The sequence below is a fragment of the Piliocolobus tephrosceles genome, chromosome 8, assembly GCF_002776525.5.
Source record: "Piliocolobus tephrosceles isolate RC106 chromosome 8, ASM277652v3, whole genome shotgun sequence".
NCBI classification, from domain to species: domain Eukaryota; kingdom Metazoa; phylum Chordata; class Mammalia; order Primates; family Cercopithecidae; genus Piliocolobus; species Piliocolobus tephrosceles.
The window spans coordinates 32,319,045-32,341,826 of NC_045441.1; the positions used below are offsets into that span (position 1 = coordinate 32,319,045).

The following is a 22,782-nucleotide window of genomic DNA, read 5'->3' on the forward strand; positions in this document are numbered from 1 at the left end:
CAACTACTCAGGAGGCTGAAGTGAGAGGATTGCTTGAGCCTGGGAGGTCAAGACTGCAGTGAGCTGAGATCCTACCACTGCACTCCAGCCTGGGAAACAAAGCAAGACCTTTCCTAAAAAAAAAAAAAAAAAAAAAAAAAAATTCCTTGCTCCATTGCTCCATATTCCCACAATCCCTCTGCATTATTAATCCTTCTAATTTTAGTATTCTGGCAGGTGTGTAACAGTTGTATGCCATTATGATTTTAATTTGCATTTCTCTAATGATTTGTGGTCTTTAGCACCTTTTCTTATTTTTACTGGCCACTTGGATACTCTTTTTGGTGAAGTGCCTATTCAAGTCTCTTACCCATTATTCTACTGGCTTATCTTTTTCTCTCTTACCCATTATTCTATTGGCTTGTCTTTTTCTCTCTTACCCATTATTCTACTGGCCTTCTTCTCACTGATTTGTAGTCTTTCCCATATCCTATACATACATAATCCCTTTGTCACAGAGTTGCAACCATCTTTTCCTATTCTTTGGCTTCCCTTTCACTCTCTTAAACATGATTTGATAAGCAGAAATTCTTGGTTTTAATAAATTCCAATATATCATTTTTTATGGTTCTTTTTTGTGTCCATTTAAGAAAACTCTTCATACTGTAAGGTCACATAGATATTTTCCTATATTATCTCCTATAATTTTTTTTTTTTTTTTTTTAGACAGAGTCCAACTGTCTCTCCCAGTCTGGAGTGCAGTGGCGCGATTTCTGCTCACTGTAAGCTCCGCCTCCTGGATTCATGCCATTCTCCACCTCAGTCTCCCAAGTAGCTGAGACTACAGGCGCCCACCACCATGCCTGGCTAATTTTTTGTATTTTTTTTAGCAGAGATAGGGTTTCACCGTGTTAGCCAGGATGGTCTCGATCTCCCAACCTCGTGATCCACCCGCCTTGGCCTCCCAAAGTGCTGGGATTACAGGTGTGAGCCACTGCACCCGGCCTATCTCCTATAACGTTTACTGTTTTGCCTTTCACAGGTAGATCCACAATCCACTGAGAATTCATTTGTGGTGTAGTATGAGATACAGGTCTTGATTCACTTTGTTTTATTATATATGTGTGTGTGTGTGTGTATGTGTGTACACATGAACATGCAGATATATAAAATGCTCCAGCACTATTTACTGAAATATATTGTCACTGTTCTGCATGTTATCTTTACAATAAATTATCTACATATGCACATGTCTATTTCTGTATTTCTTATTCTGTTCCACTGATCTACTATACTAACCAAGACTGTTGTGCATCCCTGCACCAATATAACACTGTCTTTGTTAATCTAGTTTTATTTTTTTAATTCCATATCTGATAAAACAAATTGTTCCACTTTACTCTTGAAGAGTATCTTGGCTCTTCTTGGCCTTCTGCACTTCCATATAAATTTATCTTTTAATGATGTGATAGCCCGTAACTACATCTTACTAACATACTTAAAAAATATCATAAAGCCAGCCTAGAAGGGGTATCTAACTTGCCTGAGGTCCTAAGACTGCAAAACTTAGATTTGAACCTAGGAGTGTCTCTGTGCAAAGTGCACACTTTTTCACTATAACATCCTGCAGGGCTAAACTCACACATGAAAATGTTAAGCCTAAAAATAAAAATATATGAAAGTAAAAATAACAATGAAGCATTATTCCAACACCAACTCAAATTATTATGAGTTGCCAGACGCAGTGGCGCACATCTGTAATCCCAGCACTTTGGGAGGCTGAGGCAGGCAGATCACTTGAGGTCAGAAGTTTGAGACCAGCCTGGCCAACACGGCAAAACCCTGCCTCTACTAAAAATACAAAAATCAGCCAGGTGTGGTGGCACACGCCTGTAATCCCAGCCACTTGGGAGGCTGAGGCAGGAGAATCGCTTGAACCTGCGAGGAGGTTGCAATGAACTGAGATCACACCACTGCATTCCAGCTTGGGTGAAAGAGCAAGACTCTGTCTCAAAAAGAAAAAAAAAAAAAAAATTACATATACATATATATATATATATATATATGATGGGCAATTTTAATATATGTCCTAAAGAATTGATTTATTAATAGTTACTGCCTAAAGTCCAATGTTATAAAATGTGGGACATGTCTCATTCTCTTTCTACAGCTACTAAGAAGATGAAATGGATAGCTCTTTGGTAAGCAAATAATAGAAAAGATTTATGGATGATTCCCAGATGTCTAGCTTGAGCAAAGGATGTTTACAGAAGGAAAATAATATTTCTTTAACAACTAGGCAGTGTAGCAGGTGCTTGACATAAACTATCTCATTTTATTCTCCCAACTCCAGCAGGTATTATTGGTGACCCAAATTACAAACAAAAGGATTTGGAAAGGTTAGGTAAACTTGTCCAAAGTGAAAAATAAATTACTGGATATCAGATCTTAACTGAAACCTCAGGTGCTAAGCCCTTTCCAAAACACCATAGTGCTGATATCTGTGATATTTGCTTCATAACTGAGCTGAAAAACTAAATTTTCCACCAGGGAATATATAAGGGACACTAAAACAATAAGCAGCTGCCAGGGTTTCACTGTGATTAAATGTAGCAAATTACATGGGAGCCTTTTGACATAACTGCCCCAACCAGCAATCTTTAAGAACGACACTGTATTTGTTTATGTTTTTTTTTTTCATTTTTGTAAAAAGATGTTGGATCCTTAATACATGTTAGAGCACATGTAATATCCCATCCCACATTTTTTACAATTTTAGTGCAGTGACAGCAGAAATCTTGTGGTTTGGTTCTTAACATATTCCGAGAGAAATTAAAATAAGGGTATTAAAGGCTCATGAAAAAATAAGGGATCACTAGGATATACCTCGGTGTAACTAATCAGAGACCAAAAATTTCCACATATACATATATAAGAGAGAATGGTAACTCAATGTAGGGAAATAATGTACCCACTTTATTATGTGCTCATCATACCACATCAGTAATACTAGGTAACACAATAAGAACAACAGATCAACTACAGTAATATTCTTACCAAAGAGTAAGACTTATAATGCAGATTCCTGACCATTATTTAGAAAATTTCTGGCCAGGTGTGGTGGCTCACGCCTATAATATCATCACTTTGGGAGACTGAGGCGGGCAGATCACAAGGTCAGGAGTTCAAGATCAGCCTGGCCAACATGGTAAAACCACGTCTCTAGTAAAAATACAAAAATCAGCCAGGCATGGTGGTACGCACCTGTAATCCCAGCTACTCGAGAGGCTGAGGCAGGAGAATTGCTTGAACCCGGGAGGTGGAGGTTGCAGTGAGCTGAGATCACGCCACTGCACTCCAGCCTAGGCGACAGAGCAAGACTCCATCTCAGAAAAAAAAGAAAGAAAGAAAGTCTCTGATCCATTGAGACAAAAGGTGGGAATCTGCTTTTTAAAAGGTTTGTATTTTCACGTGTATCAAATAGTCATGTGTCACCTAACAATCAGGATACATTCTAAGAAATGTATAGTTAGGCAATTTCATCATTGTGCAAACATCACAGCGTGCACTTACACAAACCTAGATGGTACAGCCTACAACACAACTAAGCTGTATGGTATGGCCTACTGCTCCTAGGCTATAAACATGTACAGCATGTCACTGTACTGAATACTGTAGGCAATTATAATACAATGATAAGCATTTGTATATCTAAACACAGAAAAGGTGCAGTACAAATATAGTACTATCATCTTATGGGACCAGGGTCATATATGCAGTTCACTGTTGACTGAAATGTTGCTAGTGGCACATGACTGCACATTTAAGAATATATAAAATATATATGTGAATATGAAGAGAAATACAATAAACTCCCAAGAGTCCACTACCCCTATTAAAACACAGATTTTTACCAAGACATTAAAGACACCCTGATTCCACCCCCTTCCCTCCACCAAGGTAGCTATTATCCTGATTTAATCATTCCCTTGCTTTGCTTTTCCTTTTTTGTTTTTCTTCTATCCCTCTAGGGAAAAAGCGGCTTTTCTTTTCTTTTCTCTCTTTTTTTTTTCTTTTTTTTGAGACGGCATCTCACTCTGTCTCCCAGGCTGGAGTACAATGGCATGATCTCGGCTCACTGCAACCTCCGCCTCTCAGGTTCAAGTGATTCTCCTGCCACAGTCTCCAGAGTACCTGGGATTACAGGCACCTGCCACCACACCCAGCTAATTTTTGTATTTTTGGTACAGATGGGGTTTCACCATGTTGGCCAGGCTGGTCTTGAACTCCTGACCTCAGGTAACCCACCCGCCTCAGCCCCGCAAAGTGCTGGGATTACAGTTGTGAGCTACCGCACTCAGTCTCCTCCAGAATTTTGAAGGCGGCATTGCTTCACTGCTTTCACACTTCCAGGTTGCTACAGAGAAATCCAAAGCCATTCTGATTCCTGATCCTGTATATGTGATCTGGGTTTTTTTCATTCCAGAATCATCTCTTTACCACACGGTGTCCTGGAATTTCCTAGTGATGGGCCCCAGCATGGGTACATTTATTAGGCTGGACACATGGCAGGCACATCCAATCTGCAAACTTCAATCTTCCACTGTTGGCCATTTTCTTGAATTATTTTCATCTTTTCATTTCCTCCTAATTTATCTGCAACTCAACTGTATAAATACTGAATCTCAGGAATAGTCAGCTAAGTGTCCTCTGTCGTTTTGCCTACTTTCTAGGGGATTTCCTGAACATTCAACCTTCCAAAGATTTTCATTTCCACCATTATGTTTTAAACTTTTTTCATTTTCTAGCCGGACTTTTTTTTTTACTGACACATTATCATTACATATATTTGAGGGGTAAAATTTGAGGTGTAAATACATATATATGGTTTTTTTGTTTTGTTTTCTTTTGTTATTTGAGACAGAATCTCATTCTGTCACCCAAGCTGGAGTGCAGTGCCATGATCTCAGCTCACTGCAAACTCTGCCTCCTGGCTCAATCAATTCTCCTGCCTCAACCTCCCAAGTAGCTAGGATTACAGGATATACCACCATGCCTGGCTAATTTTTGTATTTTTAGTAGAAACGAGGTTTTGCCAAGTTGCCCAGGCTGGTCTCGAACTCCTGACCTCAAGTAATCTGCTCACCTTGGCCTCCCAAAGTGCTGGGGTTACAGGCATGAGCGACCATACCCAGCCTCAATACATATACATGTTACATAATTATCAAATCAGAGTATTTAGCATGTCCATCATCTCACACACTTATCATTTCCTTCCGGTAAGAACGCTCAAAAGCCTCTCTTCTAGCTATTTTGCTACAATACCTTACTATTAACCATAATCCCCCTTCTGTGGAATAGAATACCAGAACTTATTCCTCCTAACTGTAACTTTGTACTCATTTGAACGACCTCTCCCTACCTACCTTCCCTTCTCCCTGCCCAAGTCTCTGGTAAGTTTTATGGCTAGTCTTTTACACAGCATCCTGTTTTTATTAATCTTCATCTCATCTCTCTGAATTATTTCCCTAATTGGGGTAGGAGGTTGTTGGTAATTGCTTTTTTTCCCTGCAAAGTCTGTATTTCTTCTAAGTTGCTTTTCTGTTTTGCTTAATTCTCACCATCCACCTTCGATGTTGGATGCTTTCCTCAAATAATTGGTAATCCTCGAGTATTTGCTTATGATTAAGACTGGGGGTCTGGGGCTGGGTGCACTGGTTCAGGCCTCTAATTTCAGCACTTTGGGAGGCCAAAGTGGGCAGATCATTTGAGGTCAGGAGTTCGAGCCTAGCCTGACCAACATGGTGAAAACCTGTCTCTACTAAAAACACAAAAATTAGCTAGGCATGGTAGCTATACCTATACACACCTATACTCCCAGCTACTCAGGAGGCTGAGGCAGGAGAATTCCTTGAACCAAAGAGACAAAGGTTGCAGTGAGCCGAGATCACATGACTGCACTCTGTTTAAAAATATATATACTAAAACACAGATGGCAGGAAAAAAAATTAGCCAGGCATGGTGGTATGCACCAATAGTCCCAGCTACTCAGGAGGGAGGATCACTTGAGTCCGGGACTTCTAGGTTGCAACGAGGTAGGATCATGCCACTGCACTCTAGCCTGGGTGATAGAGCAAAACCATGCCTCTAAAAAAATAAAAAATAAAAATAAATAGTGAATCATCCTTCTGTAATAGAGTTATACTAAAACTTTGAAAGATTTTCTGCTTAAAAAATAAAGATATAATAATAAACCTATGGCTTATTACTAGTATGAACCAATACCCTATAAAGATTATATATTGAAGCCGGGCATGGTGGCTCACGCCTGTAATCCCAGCACTTTGGGAGGCCGAGAAGGGTGCACTGCCTGAGGTCAGAAGTTCGAGGCTAGCCTGGCCAACATGGTGAAACCCCATCTCTACCAAAAAATACAAAAATTAGCCAGGCATGGTGGTGCAAGCCTGTAATCGCAGCTACTTGGGAGGCTGAAGCAGAAGAATCGCTTGAACCCAGGAAGTGGAGGTTGCAGTGAGCTGAGCCAGTGCCATTGCACTCCAACCTGGGCTACAAGAGCAAAACTCCATCTCAAACAAACTAAAATATATATATATTGAGAAAATGTATAAAAATAATTTGCATCCAACACAGACACGGGATACTAGAAGAAATTAAAAAAGAAACAATAGGCTGCGTGCAGTGGCTCACATCTGTAATCCCGGCACTTTGGGAGACCAACGCGGATGGATCACTTGAAGTCCGGAGTTCGAGACCAGCCTGGCCAACATGGTGAAATCGGGTCTCTACTAAAACGACAAAAAATTTAGCTGGACATGGTGGTGCACACCTATAATCCCAGCTACTCAGGTGGCTGAGGCACAAGAATCACTTGAGCCTGGGAGGTAGCAGTTGCAGTGAGCCAAGATTGCACCACTGCACTCCAGCCTGGGAAACAGAGCAAGTCTCTTGTCTCAACAAAAAAAAAAAAAAGAAACATTTAATACAAAAATAAATGCCAAATAAAAATCATTCTAAAAACTGAAAGATAATACTATATTTAGAAGTTATTCTTAATATAAAAGCTTGAAACACACCAAGTATTACTTGCCTTTTCTAATAGTCTTGATCTTTCTTTCATAATATGCCTGATACAGGAAAAAATTCATCTATTTAACATTGACATTGATCAAACTAATCTAAGTGCATCAAAACGCATCTTTAAATTGAATGTTAAGAGTATGTTGCTTGGTAAAACCCCATCTCTACTAAAAATACAAAAAATTAGCCGGGTGTGGTGGCAGGTGCCTGTAGTCCCAGCTACTCGGGAGGCTGAGGCAGGAGAATGGCGTGAACCTGGGAGGCAGAGCTTGCAGTGAGCGGAGATCGTGCCACTGCACTCCAGCCTGGGCGACAGAGCAAGGCTCCACCTCAAAAAAATAAATAAATAAATAAATAAAGAGTACATTGCTTCATATAAGCTTGTTTACCTTCTTAATGAATAACTATTTTGTCTGCCTCCTCTCATTTCTGTTTTGCCTTTGAATATTGCTTTCACTAATTTTAGATCAAGTTCTCATTTCATGTTGAAGTATCCCACAAAAACATTCATATCTGTTTCTCTTGCAATTCCTCTCCTAAAGTATTTACAAAGGATGACAGTCTATAGTGAATATTTAAACTCAAAAACACCAACAAACATTATTGGGTAGCATTTAAATACACAACATAGCAAGAATACTACTACCTGATACGATTTGGCTCTGTGTCCCCACCCAAATCTCATCCTGAATTGTACTCCCATAATTCCCACGTGTTGTGGGAGGGACCCAGTGGGAGATAATTGAATCACGGGGGCAGTTTTCCCCATACTGTTCCCGTGGTAGTGAATAGTCTCATGAGATCTGATGGTTTTATCAGGGGTTTCCACTTTTGCATCCTCCTCATTCTCTCTTTGCCTGCTGCCATTCGTGTAAGATGGGACTTGCCTTCCACCATGATTGTGAGGCTTCCCCAGCCACATGCAACTGTAAGTCCAATTAAACCTCTTTCTTTTGTAAATTGCCCAGTCTCGGGTATATCTTTATCAACACATGAAAACGGACTAATAATGTAAATTGGTACCAGGGGTGGGGTGTTGAAAAGATACCCAAAAATGTGGAAGTGACTTTGGAAGTGGGTAACAAGCAGAGGTTGGAACAGTTTGAAGGGCTCCAAAGAAGACAGGAAAATGTGGGAAGGTTTGGAACTTCCTAGAGACTTGTTTAACAGATTTGACAAAAATGCTAATAGTGATATGAACAGCAAGGTTCCAAGCTGAGGTGGTCTCAGATGAAGATGAGGAACTTGTTGGGAACTGGAGCAAAGGTGATTCATTATGTTTTAGCAAGAGACTGGCAGCATTTTGCCCCATCCTAGAGATTTGTGGAACTTGGAACTTGAGAGAAATGATTTTTAGGGTATCTGGCTGAAGAAATTTCTAAGCAGCAAAGCATTCAAAAGGTAACTTGGGTGCTGTTAAAAGCATTCCATTTTAAAAGAGAAACAGGGCATAAAATTTCAGAAAATTTGCAGCCTGACAATGTGATAGGAAAGAAAAGCCCATTTTATGAGGAGAAATTCAAGCCAGCTACAGAAATTTGCAAAAGTAGCAAGGAGCCCAATGTTAATCACCAAGACCATGGGGAAAATGTATCCAGGCCATGTCAGAGACTTTCATGGCAGCCCCTCCCATCACAGGACCAGAGGCCCAGGAGGAAAAAATGGTTTTGTGGTCAGGCCCAAGGTCCCCACGCTGTAAGCAGCCTAGGAACTTGGTGCCCTGTGTCCCCACTACTCCAGCTGTGGCTGAAAGGGACCAATGTAGAGCTTGGGCTGTGGCTTCAGAGAATGGAAGCCCCAACCTTGGCAGCTTCCACATGGTGGTGAGTCTACAGGCACACACAAGCTAAGAACTGAGGTATGGGAACCTCCGCCTAGATTTCAGAAGATGTATGGAAATGCCTGGATGCCCAGGCAAAAGTTTGCTGCAGGGGCAGGGCCCTCATGGAGAACCTCTGCTAGAGCAGTCGGAAGGGAAATGTGGGGTTGGACCCCCCCACACCAAGTCACTACTGGGACACTGCCTAGTGAAGCTGTGAGAAGAGGGCCACCATCCTCCAGGCCCCAGAATGGCAGATCCACTGACAGCTTGCACTATGCACCTGGAAAAGTCACAGACACTTAACCCCAGCCTGTGAAAGCAGCCTGGAGGGAGGCTGTGCCCTGCAAAGCCACAGGGGTGGAGCTGCCCAAGACCATAGGCAGCTCCATCAGCATGACCCAGATGTGAGACCTGGAGTCAAAGGAGATCATTTTGGAGCTTTAAACTTGACTGCCCCGCTGGATTTCAGACTTGCATGGGCCCTGAAACCCCTTTGTTTTGGCCAATTTCTCCCATTAGGAACTGTATTTACCCAATACCTGTAACCCCATCGTATCTAGAAAGTAATTAGGTTGTGTTTGATTTTTACAGGCTTATAGGCAGAAGAGACTTGCCTTCTCTCAGACGAAACTTTGGACAGTGGACTTCTGGGTTAATGCTGAAATGAGTTAAGATTTTGGGGGACTGTTGGGAAGGCATGATTGGTTTTGAAATGTGAGGATATGAGATTTTGCAGGGGCCAGGGGAGGAACAATACGGTTTGGCTCTGTGTCCCTACTCAAATCTCATCTTGAATTGTACTCCTATGATTTTCATGTGTTGTGGGAGGGACCCAATGGGAGATAACTGAATCATGGGGGCGGCTTCCCCCATACTTTTCTTGTGGTAGTGAACAAGTCTCATAAGATCTGATGGTTTTATCAAGGGTTTCCACTTTGCATCTTTCTCATTCTCTCTTTGCCTGCTACCACCACAGGACTTGCTCCTCCTTGCCTTACACCATGACTATGAGGCTTCCCTAGCCACATGAGTAAGTCCAGTTAAACCTCTTTCTTTTGTAAAGTGCCCAGTCCCAGGTATGTCTTTATCAGCAGTGTGAAAACGGACCAATATACTACCATACAGAATAATATATTGTATTGCCAACTTTAGGACTTATTTTGCTTTCAGATTTTTTATTTCTTGAAACACCACTAATAGGATTTATATGAAGTGGACTATGGATACAAATGTATTATTATTTATTTGTAAGAATAACTGTTAGCAGCAGATGAGTATAAAAACACATTTATTTATAAGATGGTAACAGCTATGAGACTGGTTGTTTAGATCACAAGCTTATCTCCTAGATGCTCTTGTCTCAGCTCCCAGACTAAACCTTAAGGTTTTAGTCGGTGTCAGCATGTCCTGCTCTTGCTTTCCACTTGACATTAGTGGAGCTCTAAGAGCCAATCATATCTAATAGTATTGACTACTGATCTTTAATTCTTATGAAAATGATTCTGTTTTCCCAACTTGGAATTACCAGTAACTTTCCTCAGCGTTTGGGATTTAAAATAACATACAAATTTCCTGAGAAATTCTGGGAGTGACTTCCCATATGGAAACACAACTTTATCCAGAGATCACCTGCTCTGAACCTCCAGAATCTGTCCCAAGGTGAATAGCATGCATTGGGAGAGTTGTTTCTTAGCAACATTTATCCAATCTTTCTTATTTCATGTCTTTTGCACCCCAATTTTCAGAGACACCTGGCTTTGTTACTTCTTGAGCTTTATGAGGATTTAGAGGATAAATCTGATTGGTTCATAGTTTTTCCCTCTGGCAACTCAGGATTCATAAGTCTTGGGTGTCAGGTAATTTCAACTCATTCTTAGGCTTTTCAGAAATCTACACTGTGTTGATGTTGTCTGTTTTCCATGTCCATTGGGTTTTTACTGCAGTTTTAATGGAGTTTCAACAGGGAGCAAGATTAGAAGTACAGATTCAATCTACCAGGAATCTACGTGTTTCTTTGCTTTTCATTTTTTTTTTTTTTTTGAGATGGAGTCTCACTCTTCGCCCAGGCTGGAGTGCAGTGGCGCGATCTCAGCTCACTGCAAGCTCCACCTCCCAGGTTCAAGCAATTCTCCTGCCTCAGCCTCGCAAGTAGCTGGGATTACATGCGCCACCACACCCAGCTAATTTTTGTATTTTTAGTAGAGATCGGGTTTCCCCATGTTGGCCAGGCTGGTCTCGAACTCCTGACCTCAAGTGATCTGCCCAGCTCAGCCTCCCAAAGTGCTGGGATTACAGGCGTGAGACACCGCACCTGGCCAAGAAGAGCTTCTTAATAAATAAAACTAACTCCAGCAGGAATGAACTGCTTTGTGAAACAAGAAACTCAAGCACAGACTGCACAACTATCACTTATTAGGGATGCCACGAATAGCATCTAAGCCCCAGATGGCTGTATAGTCCAACTGGCTGGTGAGGCAAGGCTGTCACACAGAAAAAACAAAGTTAATAAATAATGAAATGCTAGAAGAATGAAATTACAAAAATAAAGTCAAACTAAGCGAGAGCTACCAAATATAAAGGATTATCCACAGCTAACAGTATTACAGGTAATCACTGTCGAGTTCTAAATTTCCTTTTCTATTAGAACATAACTTTCCCCACACAGAATCTGTACTCAAATGTGCATTTATCCCTAGATTCAACCTGAGGAGTTGAAAAGTGACAAAGGGATGGATGGCTTCCTGAATACTATGAAAATGTCCCCTGACCCACAAATTTCAATATACTATTAAGCATTTTTTTCATTACCTGAAATGTATGTTTGCTTACAAACAGGTTTCCTTGCATCTATTCTCCCCACCTCCTCCAATCAAGGAGCAAAGAGAACACCACAGAAGCTGCAGCACAGTGAACATGGGGAAACTAGCATGAGATGAGGCTATGAAAGAAGAGCGGCCCGATCACAGAACAGGGGGAGGGAGGAATGTTGTGGGTCAAGTTAAATATTCGGGGTTTATTCTTTTTTTTTTTTTTTTTGAGGCGGAGTCTCGCTCTGTCGCCCAGGCTGGCGTGCAGTAGCCGGATCTCAGCTCACTGCAAACTCTGCCTCCCGGGTTCATGCCATTCTCCCGCCTCAGCCTCCCAGGGTTTATTCTAAGTACAATAAAAAGTAAAAGGCTGGGCGTGGTGGCTGGCACCTGTAATCCCAGCACTTTGGGAGGCCAAGGTGGGCGGGTCATTTGAGGTCAGGAGTTCAAGACCAGCCTGGCCAACATGGTGAAACTCCACCTCTACTAAAAATATAAAAATTAGCCAGGCATGGTGGCAGGCACCTGTAATCCCAGCTACTCGGGAGGCTGAGGCAGGAGAATTGCTTGAAATCAGGAGGCAAGATTGCAGTGAGCCAAGATTGCACCACTGCACTCCAGCCGGGGCAACAAAATGAAACTCTGTCAAAGAAAAGGAAAAAAAGAGTTTCAATGCTCAATATATTTTTGAGTTTTGATTGTGGGAAGCAGTAACGTTGCATCCCTGCCTTTCCTCTTTATTAAGGGTTTTATCTAAGCATGACGGACTAAAAAGGATAAAATCAACACAGTCCCTTTTCTTTTTCTTTTTTTTTTTTTTCAGAAACTTACAAACTTTCTCACAAACTTGTTTAGGAATAAAAACATAGGGAGTGACAAGATCAGATTTTACATTTTTTAAAAATGGCTATTGTGTGAAAAATGGGGGTAATAATATATCCTGGCAAATCAATTAGGAAGCGGTATATCTAGGTGAAAAATCATTGTTCTTTTCAATGAGAGAGGTAGAGATGAAGTGGCCATATTTGAAAATATTTAGGAGGTAGAATTTAGAGAACACTGAGGGGTCTTAAAGTGACCCTGAATATTACTCAGGAGCATCTGGATGAATGGCAGCCCCAGACCCTAGGGAAGTATATACTGCCAGACATTAAGTTGCTGGAAGTATAAAGAAAAAGAGAATCCATTTTTTGGTTGGGTTAGCTTTGAAAACCTGAGTCACCCAAGTGCAAATGTCTCACAAGCTTCCACTTCATCATTTCTCACTGAACATCTCCATTAAGGCTTCACAATCAGGAAGTTGGCAATTAGAACCTGTATCTTTCTTCCATGTCTGCTCCATTTACTGATCAATGCCACCAACTACCAGAGATGTTATAAAGGGATTCCTACATGTGATAGAGAAGGCTGAAACATAAAACATCTGAAGTCGCACTGATAAGACTCTATGACTCACAGATTCATCCACAACACTAGAGTTATTCCTGCCACAAAGGTTAACCTTAAAGAAAGAGTTAATTCATAATTCTGCAAACTCTGAAAACAAATACAAATGTATTAAGGAATACTTTTATCCATACACTGCTTTACTAGTAACATTATAAGGATAAGATGAATTTTGAAATAGACTTTAAAAAATAATTTCAATAGTTAAATGTCAGTTCTTAATTAACCATCTTGATTTTCTGACATAAAAATGTACAGCAATTATTGTCCAGCTGACAAAAAGGCACAATCTTTAGTAGTAAGTCCTATTATATAGCACAACACTGCCACCTGTTGGAAGACATTGCTAGCCAAATGTTTTTATTCCTAAACACTAAATGCATGAAAAAGTTTATGAATTTCTGAAAAAAAATGAAGAGCCTATGTTGACTTTCTCCTTTCTAGCCCATTATGCTTAGATTAAATCCCTAATAAAGAGGAAAAGCAAGGACGCAACATAACTGCTTCCCACAATAAAAACACAAAATGGTATTTACTTGTTGGTTTTGGTAACTTGGATGAAGGGAAGGTTTAACCATGCAGAGATAGCACTAGGGATTTTTTGAAGTGAGGCAACTATTCTGCATCTTGACTATAGTTGTGGTTATACAAATCAGTACATGGGTTAAAATTTATAATACAAGAAGTTTATTTTACTGTATGGTAATTAAAAAAAAAAAAAAAACCGGGTAAGACAATACAAATACTCAGTACCATGGGAAAAATCATAAGTTATAATGTGAAAGTATTCACATAAATTTCAAAGTTTTGCTACTTACAGCTCAAAGGCTTGAGGCCCAAAAAACATTAGAAAAATTCTAATATAATACCGCATGATGACATACTTAAATATGGATGTAGAATAGAAGTGTTTCTAAAGGCTACCACTGCACATCAGAAGTCAATCTTTGCCCCTAGCATATAACATTTCAACGAAAGGAACAATCTATAATCAAAAGTTAGGAGTATTCACCTTTGATTCTGGTAACTTTTATTTGTTTGTTTGTTTGTTTGTTTGTTTTTTGAGACAGGGTCTCACTCTGTCACTCAGGCTGGAGTGCAGTGGTGCCACTGCAACTCACTGCAGCCTCGACCTCCCAGACTCAGGTGATCTTCCCACCTCAGCCTCCTGAGTAGCTGGGACCAAAGGTGTGCACCACCATGCCCAGCTAGTTCTTCTGTATTTTTAGTAGAGAGATGGGGTTTCGCCATTTTGCCCAAGCTGGTCTCAAGCTGCTGGACTCAAGTGATCTGCCCACCCTGGCCTCCCAAAGTGCTGGGATTACAGGCATGAGCCATCACACCTGGCTAGGAAATGCTTTTCCCTACAACAAAACGAGAGTCTTGTTCTGTCACGCAGGCTAGAGTGTGATGGCACAATCTCAGCTCCCTGCAACCTCTGCCTCCCATGTTCAAGCGATTCTTTTGCCTGGTGCCTCAGCCTGCGAGTAGCTAGGACTATAGGCACTTGCCACCAGGCCCAGCTAATTTTTATATTTTTAGTAGAGACAGGGTTTCACCATGTTGGCCAGGCTGGTCTGAACTCCTGACCTCAAGTGAACCGACTGCCTTGGCCTCCCAAAGTGCTGAGATTAAAGGCATGAGCCACCACACCCATCTAGTACATTCTTTATGTGATTATGTTTCATCTCCCTCAAAAAGCTGGTGCATAAACAGGGAAAGTTGGGTGCTTAGCATCTAAGTAATCTTGGTATTTGCTAGATCACTTATGAATGTAAGTGACATCAAAGTTCCATGATATCTGGAACATCTAAATCCATCTGGGGACCTTTCCAGTGCATTTGCAAATGTCAAATGTCTTAAGGCACCAAGAGCCCACAAGATAACAGATCATCAGATCAGAGTCCAAATGACAAAGAGACCCAAACTAAGAGCAAAAGTCACATTAACACATCAGTTCCTCCCATCTCTCCTGATAATACACTTGCTGTTAATAAAATGATATCGGTTGTAACAGCAATGATGGAATATTAAACTGAGACCTTATGAAAGATGTTGCAATGGGAGGGAGAGGTTGGTAGAGAAGGTGTAACACATAAAAATCCTCTACCCTTTATCCCTTAGGGCTGCCCTTAAGCCATCCTGTTCCCAGGATCTGGCAGCCACACGCAATCTTAGTTTTCTAAGTTTTGGTTGAGCCATACTGTTGTCTGTTTTTCTACATTTTCCAGTGATCCCTGGGAGGTCACAGCTATTCAAAGGGACTGCAGTACCCACAATAATTTGCAGTTCCAACAACAGGAGAATAGTTGAAAAAAGAATGATACAGTCGTAAAAGAGAATAATGCTGGTCATCTCCTAATCTTCAACTAACTAATGACATGGTTATCTTTGCACTGAGGAAGGTAAACTTGCCTGTCAGAAGCAGCAATAGTCACAGCACACCAGGGTAATTGCCAAAGCATCCAAATGGAGCAGTAGTATGATACCAGAACAATTCACAGACTTTTGGAACTATGCAAGTTTGCAAACTCACCTCCCTTTTAGAGTCTGTCATGATGGGTAATTTCCCCAAAAAGACTAAAAATACAGAAAGCATTAAAAAAAAAAAAAAAAAGAGGCTAGGCGAGGTGGCTTACGCCTGTAACCCCAGCACTTTGGGAGGCTGAAGCAGGTTGATTGCTTGAGCTCAGGAGTTTGAGCCTAGCCTGGGCAACATGGCAAAAATCCCATCTCTACATAAAATATAAAAATTAGCCGGGCATGGTGGCATGTGCCTGTAGCCCCAACTGCTGGAGGGGCTGAAGCAGGAGGATTACTTGAGCCCATGAGGTCAAGGCTGCAGTGAGCTATGTTCATGGCACTGCACTCCGGCCTGGGTGACAAGGTGAGACCCTGTCTCAAAAAACAACAACAACAAAAAAAAAAATCTTGGATCATAGAGATGTTTAGGATTTGGAAAACTATCCAAGATAAACCTTTTATTTAGTCTGAACTGCAATAATTTTAAAACTCAAAGATCTCCAAGTCCTAATACAAAAACACCTACATCCCTTCAAGTAGGAAATGGCCCTTTGGAAAGGTAAATGTGATAATCCATGGCTAAATTACACAATTCTTTTAAATCTCATCTTTTATGTAAATAACAAAAACACTAAAGCATACGGGCAGTTCCTCAAAAATCAAAAGAATTACCCTACAATCCAGCAATTCCACTTCTGGGTACATATACCTAAAAGAACTGAAAGCACAGCCAGGCATGGTGGTTCACACCTGTTATCCCAGCACTTTGGGACACTGAGGCGGGCGGATCCCTTGAGGTCAGGAGTTCAAAATCAACCTGGCCAACACAGCAAAACCCTGTCTCTACTAAAAATATAAAAATTAGCCGTCATGATGGTACATGCCTGTAGTTCCAGCTACTCAAGAGGCTGAGGCAGGAGAATCACTTGAACCATGAGGCGGAGGTTGCAGTGAGCCAAGATCACACCACTGTACTCCAGCCTGGGAGACAGAGCAAGACTCCATCTCAAAGAAAAAAAAAAATAATTGAAAGCAGGAACTCAGACATTTGTATACCAATGTTCATAGCAGCACTATTCACAATAGCCAAAAGGTGGCAACAACCCAAATATCTATCGACTAATGAATGGATAAACAAAATGTGTTCTATGGAATACAATGTAATATTATTCAGTCTTTAAAAAGAAGAAAATTCTAACACATGCCACAACATGAATTAACCTTGAAGACATGCTACGTAAAATAAACCAGACACAAAAGGACAAATATTTTATGATTCCACTTTTATGAGGACCCTAGAAGAGTCATATTCATAGAGACAGAAAATATAATGGTAACTGCCAGGGGCTGGAGAGAGGGAGGAACAGAGATTTATCATTTAATGGGTGCAGCGTGTGGAGATAAAAGTGTTCTGGGTCGGGTGCAGTGGTTCACGCATGTAATCCCAGCACTTTGGGAGGCTGAGGTGGGCAGATCACCTGAGGTCAGGAGTTCAAGACCAGCATGACCAGCATGGAGAAACCCCATCTGTACTAAAAATACAAAATTAGCTGGGCATGGTGGCACATGCCTGTAATCCCAGCTATTCGGGAGACTGAGGCAGGAGAATCACTTGAACCCGGGAGGTGGAGGTTGCGGTGAGCCAAGATCACGTCATCACTCCAGCCAGGGCAACAAAGAAAAAAGTATTCTGGAGATAGATGGTGGTTATGGTTACACAACAATGAGAAAGTACTTAATGGCACTGAGCTGTACCTTTACAAATAGTTCAAATGGTCAATTTTATGTTACGTATATTCTATCACAATTTTAAAAAAGAAAAGACTGAAACAAGAAGCACAGAGTTCTAACTGGAATCAAGCCATGGGGAAAGAATGAAATTTTGGCCATTATATGTAAACAGAGAGATGTAATTTTTTCTGGAAGCTATTGTACATCACTTTCCTTAGATTGTCAAAATACTCAGTTGCTAAAAATACTTTTACTACTGGCTGGGCACAATGGCTCACACCTATAATCCCAACACTTTGGGAGGCTAAGGCAGTGAGGTCAGGAGTTCCAGACCAACCTAGTCAACATGGTGAAACCCCGTCTCTACTAAAAACACAAAAATTAGCTGGGAGTGGTGGCAGCCTCCTGTAATCCCAGCTACTCAGGAGGCTGGGGCAGGAGAATCACTTGAACCCAGGAGGCAGAGGTTGCAGTAAGCTGAGATCACACCATTGCACTCCAGTCTGGGTACCAAGAGCGAAACTCCGTCTCAAAAAATATATATATATATACACACACATATATATAACTACTACTACTGCCTTTTAACCAGTAAAATTTTTAAAAAATTACAATGTTAACAGGATTTTATAAAACTACTTTTTCCAACACGCCCCAAACAAAACAGAACACAATAGTTACACTCAACCTCTGCATACATTAAATCTTCAAATAAATACCTGCTAGTATGAAAAAAGTACCTAATATTTGGTGACCAACTGTCCAATACGGCTCTCACAAATCTAATGCAGTATATGAAACATGAACAAGAGAATAAAAGAATAACTTCTTGGAGTCTGTTTAAAGTAGAGAGTTAAATGAACAAAGTTGAAGCAGATCATGGCATATTTTTCGAGGCAGAGAGACAGGGAGGCACCAATGTCTGAAACAATGAACACTATTAGGCTAAACATAACACCAGGGACTCAGATGTCACACTAACTGGGAAGTACTATGTCAGTTTCTCTAACTCCTGTAATTAAAGAACAACATCCTAAACTACTGGCCAGAAGGCTTTTAGAGGAAAAGTCCTGACTACACAAAAATGTAAAACAACAGTATAGATAAAACAAAGTTAACTAAATAGATTGAAGATATCTGCCACACACCTAACAGTCAATGGCTTAATATTCCTGCACAAAGAAACTCCTAAAAATCAATAAAGAAAGACAAAACTCAATACGGAATGGCAAATTACAAAGTTTCCCCTTGCTTCATTTTTCGAGTCTTAAAACGCTCCTCACAGGTTCTTTCACAGCATTTTTCCTGGGCCCGGCCTCCCACGTAGCTGTCGGAAAACCATCACTCTCTAAACTACAGTCACACACCCACAAGGAGGTCTCCAGGGCTACTAAAAGTTAATCTCATGTGCTTTTCATTTAAAAGAACAGTAGCATAATCTAAAAGACTGTCACATATCTGATAAATGACTTGTATCTAGAATATATAAAGAACTCTTGCAACTAACTTACAAAAAAGAACCCAATTTAAAAATGGGCAAAGGATCTGAGCAGACATTTCTCCAAAGAAGATAACATAAATGGGCAATAAGCACTTGAAAAGATGCTCAACATCATTAGCCATCAGGGAAATGCTATTTGAAATCACAATATTTTCAAAAAGTTAGGAGATTTTTAATGGTCGCAACACAAAGAAAGTATGAATGTTTGAGGTGATGGACATGCTAATTACCTGATTTGATCATTACACATTGTATACATTTATCAAAATATCATTCTGTAGAACCTAAATGTGTACAATTATTACATGTCAATGAAAAAAAAAAATGAAAACACGATGACACACACTTCACACCCACTAGAATGGCCAGAATCAGAAAGACAGATAATGACAAGTGTTAGCAAGTAGTGAGAAATCAAAACCCTAATACACTACTGGTGAGAATGTTAAAAAGATGCGCACTGATGCTTTGGAAAACAGTCTGACCGTTTCTTAAAATGTTAAACAGAGATACCATATGACCCAGCCATTTCACTCCTAGGCACATATGCGAGAGAAATGAAAACATGATATGTCCACACAAAAACCTGTAGGTGAATGTTCACAGCAGCATTATACATAATAGCCAAAAGGTGGAAACAATCCAAACGTCCACTAACTAATGTAAAATAAATCGTGGTAATACCCATAAAATAAAAGATTAACCAGCAATTAAAGAAGTACTGACACATGCTATTAAATACAACACAGACGAACATGAATGTTAAGTAAAAGAAGCCAGCTGAAAAAGACCACATGCTGTATGATTTCACTCACATGAATAATCCAGAATAGTCAAATATACAGTCAGTCAATTCACAGTTGCTTAGGGCTTAGAATGGGGAGTGGGGATGGGGAAGTCAGGTGAGCCTGCTTAATAAGTAGAGGGTTTCTTTTTGGGGTGATGAAAATGTTCGAAAATTGTTCCAATATGGTTCTCACAAACTGAATGCAGCATATTAAACATGAACAAAAGAATACAAGAATAATTTACTGGAGTCTGTCTGGAATAGAAAATTAAACCAACTAATGAAGTTGAAGAAGATTACAGCATATTTTGTGATGATGGTTGTACAACCTTGCGAATGTACTAATTACTTTTAGGTTTGGTTCTTTGTTTTTTGTTTTTGTTTTTTTGAGACGGAGTCTAGCTCTGTCGCCCAGGCTGGAGTGCAGTGGCGCCATCTCCGCTCATCGCAAGCTCCACCTCCCGGGTTCACACCATCCTCCTGCCTCAGCCTCCTGAGTAGCTGGGACTACAGGCGCCCACCACCACGCCCGGCTAATTTTTTGTATTTTTAGTGGAGACGGGGTTTCACCGTGTTAGCCAGAATGGTCTCGATCTCCTGACCTTGTGATCCGCCCACCTCAGCCTCCCAAAGTGCTGGGATTACAGGCGTGAGCCACCACTACATTTTAAATGGTGAATTCTATGGTGGGTGAACTATGTGTCAGAAAGTTGTTTTATTTTTTTAAAGGACTGAAGACTTTTGTTTTCATTTTATCCCGTTTTTTAAAACAGTGCCTAGCAATATTATGAATTCAATCAATTTTGGCTAAATGTTAAAACAAAAATAAAAACTTGGGTAAACCATATAAAACTTTGCCATATCTAAAGTTATTAAATTACTGTAAACTGGCATAGTGGGAGCATAATATGAGTGTACCTGCAGGTGTGTTTTCCATGAAAGTAGCAAAGACTGAAAAATTCAGCAGAATCAAGACCCTGAAGGCCCCTGAAGTTAGGCTAAGAAATGTGTATTACCCTGAAGGCAACGGGAAGTCCAGGAAGATTCTGAGGACAGAAATAACACAATCAGATATGTTTTAAACGTGCAAGTGTAAGCGAAGAGTTGCTACTTCTATCCAAAAGTGAGCCACCTTAGAAACAGAGCAATATCCCCCAGGGGAAAATGGGGAGGAATTAGGGGAAGACTGGAGAAACAGGTTATCAAATTATCAGAATCTCCATAGATTTTTAAAAATCACACAGCATCCACCCCAAACACACATACAGACTGACAGGCACTGATACATCCAATGTCCCCTATACAGAATATCACTTTTGTAGTCAGCTCCTGTTGGGAGGGTTTTTCTGTCATTCAAATGTGGCGGGGACAAAAAGTATTATAACCACTAAACCAGATAACTCTTTCCTACAATAATTTGGGCAGCGTACGCCCCAGGTGTTGAAATTTAGGACTATCAACAAAAGTACCCAGTCCCAACTCTTCCCCAGGACCCCAACTCTTTACAGTGTGCTGTTGGGGATGCCCAGCAAAAACTGCAGGACAAAGTCAAGGTTAGCTCGACACAGCGCGGGTTACCAGGAGCCAAAGAAGCAGCGCAGAGGGAGGTCGCTACTCGGAGCCGGCGCGAACCTCCGCGATGTGACCCGTGAGGGAACTCTCCAAGCAGCAGCGCACCCCGCGCGCCAAGGCGGCCGCCCGGATTGCAGGAACAAACGCTTCTTGCTGGGGAGGAAGACGAAGACTCTTACCGCCCCGGGAGACTAACCTGTGAGCAACAGATGCACCACGCTGCGGAGAGTGTGAGGAGTTCTTTTAGGCGTTGGGGGAGCACGGGTAAATGACCGCGGTCCGTCGCGCCAGCGGGGAGCAGTCGAGACTTCCGGCGTCTGCAGCTCGCAGGGCTAGAGCGTCGAACCGGGGCAACCGGAGGCTTCAGCTCACCCCGGATTGTAAATGCTAACGCGGGTCTTTGGGACGGCTGATCCAGGACTTAGGTCGCCGGGACGTGTGGCTTCTGCTTCTCAGAGGCTCGGACTCGCGCTGGGAAGGGGTTCGCCTCCCCTGGTCCCCGCTTTTTTTTTTTTCTGCGTCCGGTTATTGCAAATGCATTCAGTCCAGTAGCACTAGCCCAGGAAATTTAAGCCACCGGCTCACGTTGCTTCTCGCAGGTATGCGGCGTTTCCGCTGGCCTCTAAGGACACAAAGCCCCGAGCCGTCTGACCCCCACTCCAACACTGAAATCCATGCCGCCCCGTTCAGCTGACAAATTTGGCAGCACTAAATTTTATTTTATTCGACAAATTGAGTGCCCAGTTAACACCAGGGAGTACCGGGGTAAGAAAATTTCAGAAGTCAGGTGGATAATAATAGCATTTACCTCGTAAGTTTGTTATGAGGATGTAAAGCGCTTAGAATAGTGTCTGGCACTTTGTAGGCGCTGAGTAAATGTTAGCTGTTATTATTTTTATATTGATTATTTCATAGTCACCACTATTATCATCTTAATGTCAAGCTTGAAATCCAGTATCTTTCCTCTGCGAAGCCATGACTCCAAGACTAATTAACTTTAGACTAAGGCATTCTTAAACTCTTGATCACACATCCCTATCAGAAAAAAAAAAAAAAATTATTTACATGTATCATGTATGGCATTAATATATTATGCATGCTATAAAACTTTCACAAGACATCAAACTTTTTTTAAGTGAGGTAAAAACAATTTTTAAACTTTTTTTAAAACTTCTAACAGAAGTTCTTTTCTTCCTACACAATTAGGTTGCCAAACATACATTCTATCACTCTGGAATCCACTAGCTAAATGAGCACATTATCAAAGCAACCTACTGTTAAATTCTGAGTTCCCAGAATGTTTCTTTTCCAAAGAATTAATAGAAACTAATCAGATTGTGAGATGCTTGAACCATAAGGACTATTTAAATGGTTCTTAGAGAAAAAGAAGAAATAAAAATAGGCATCCGCTGAGTAATATTCATGGATGCAACATTGACTATTGACTTCTTACATTTTCAAAGAAAGAGACTGAGTATAACCTTACACCAAGCTTAATATTTCAAAGAATAAATCA

At 40.9% G+C, this 22,782-nt stretch overlaps 1 protein-coding gene across 4 annotated transcripts in view; it reads right to left on the minus strand.

Moving 5' to 3' along the window:
• The window catches only part of LOC111552297 (cytochrome c oxidase assembly factor 1 homolog), a 92,329-nt gene extending 70,759 nt beyond the window's left edge, over positions 1 to 21,570 (minus strand). The window contains exon 1 of one of the 4 annotated variants that reach the window (XM_023226443.1): positions 21,463 to 21,570. The gene's annotated coding sequence lies outside the window, so the exon portion shown is untranslated. The remainder of the gene's footprint in view (positions 1 to 21,462) is intronic. The other 3 variants (XM_023226440.1, XM_023226442.2, XM_023226441.3) reach the window with 3 other exon arrangements.
• Between the last annotated feature and the right edge of the window lie 1,212 nt (positions 21,571 to 22,782).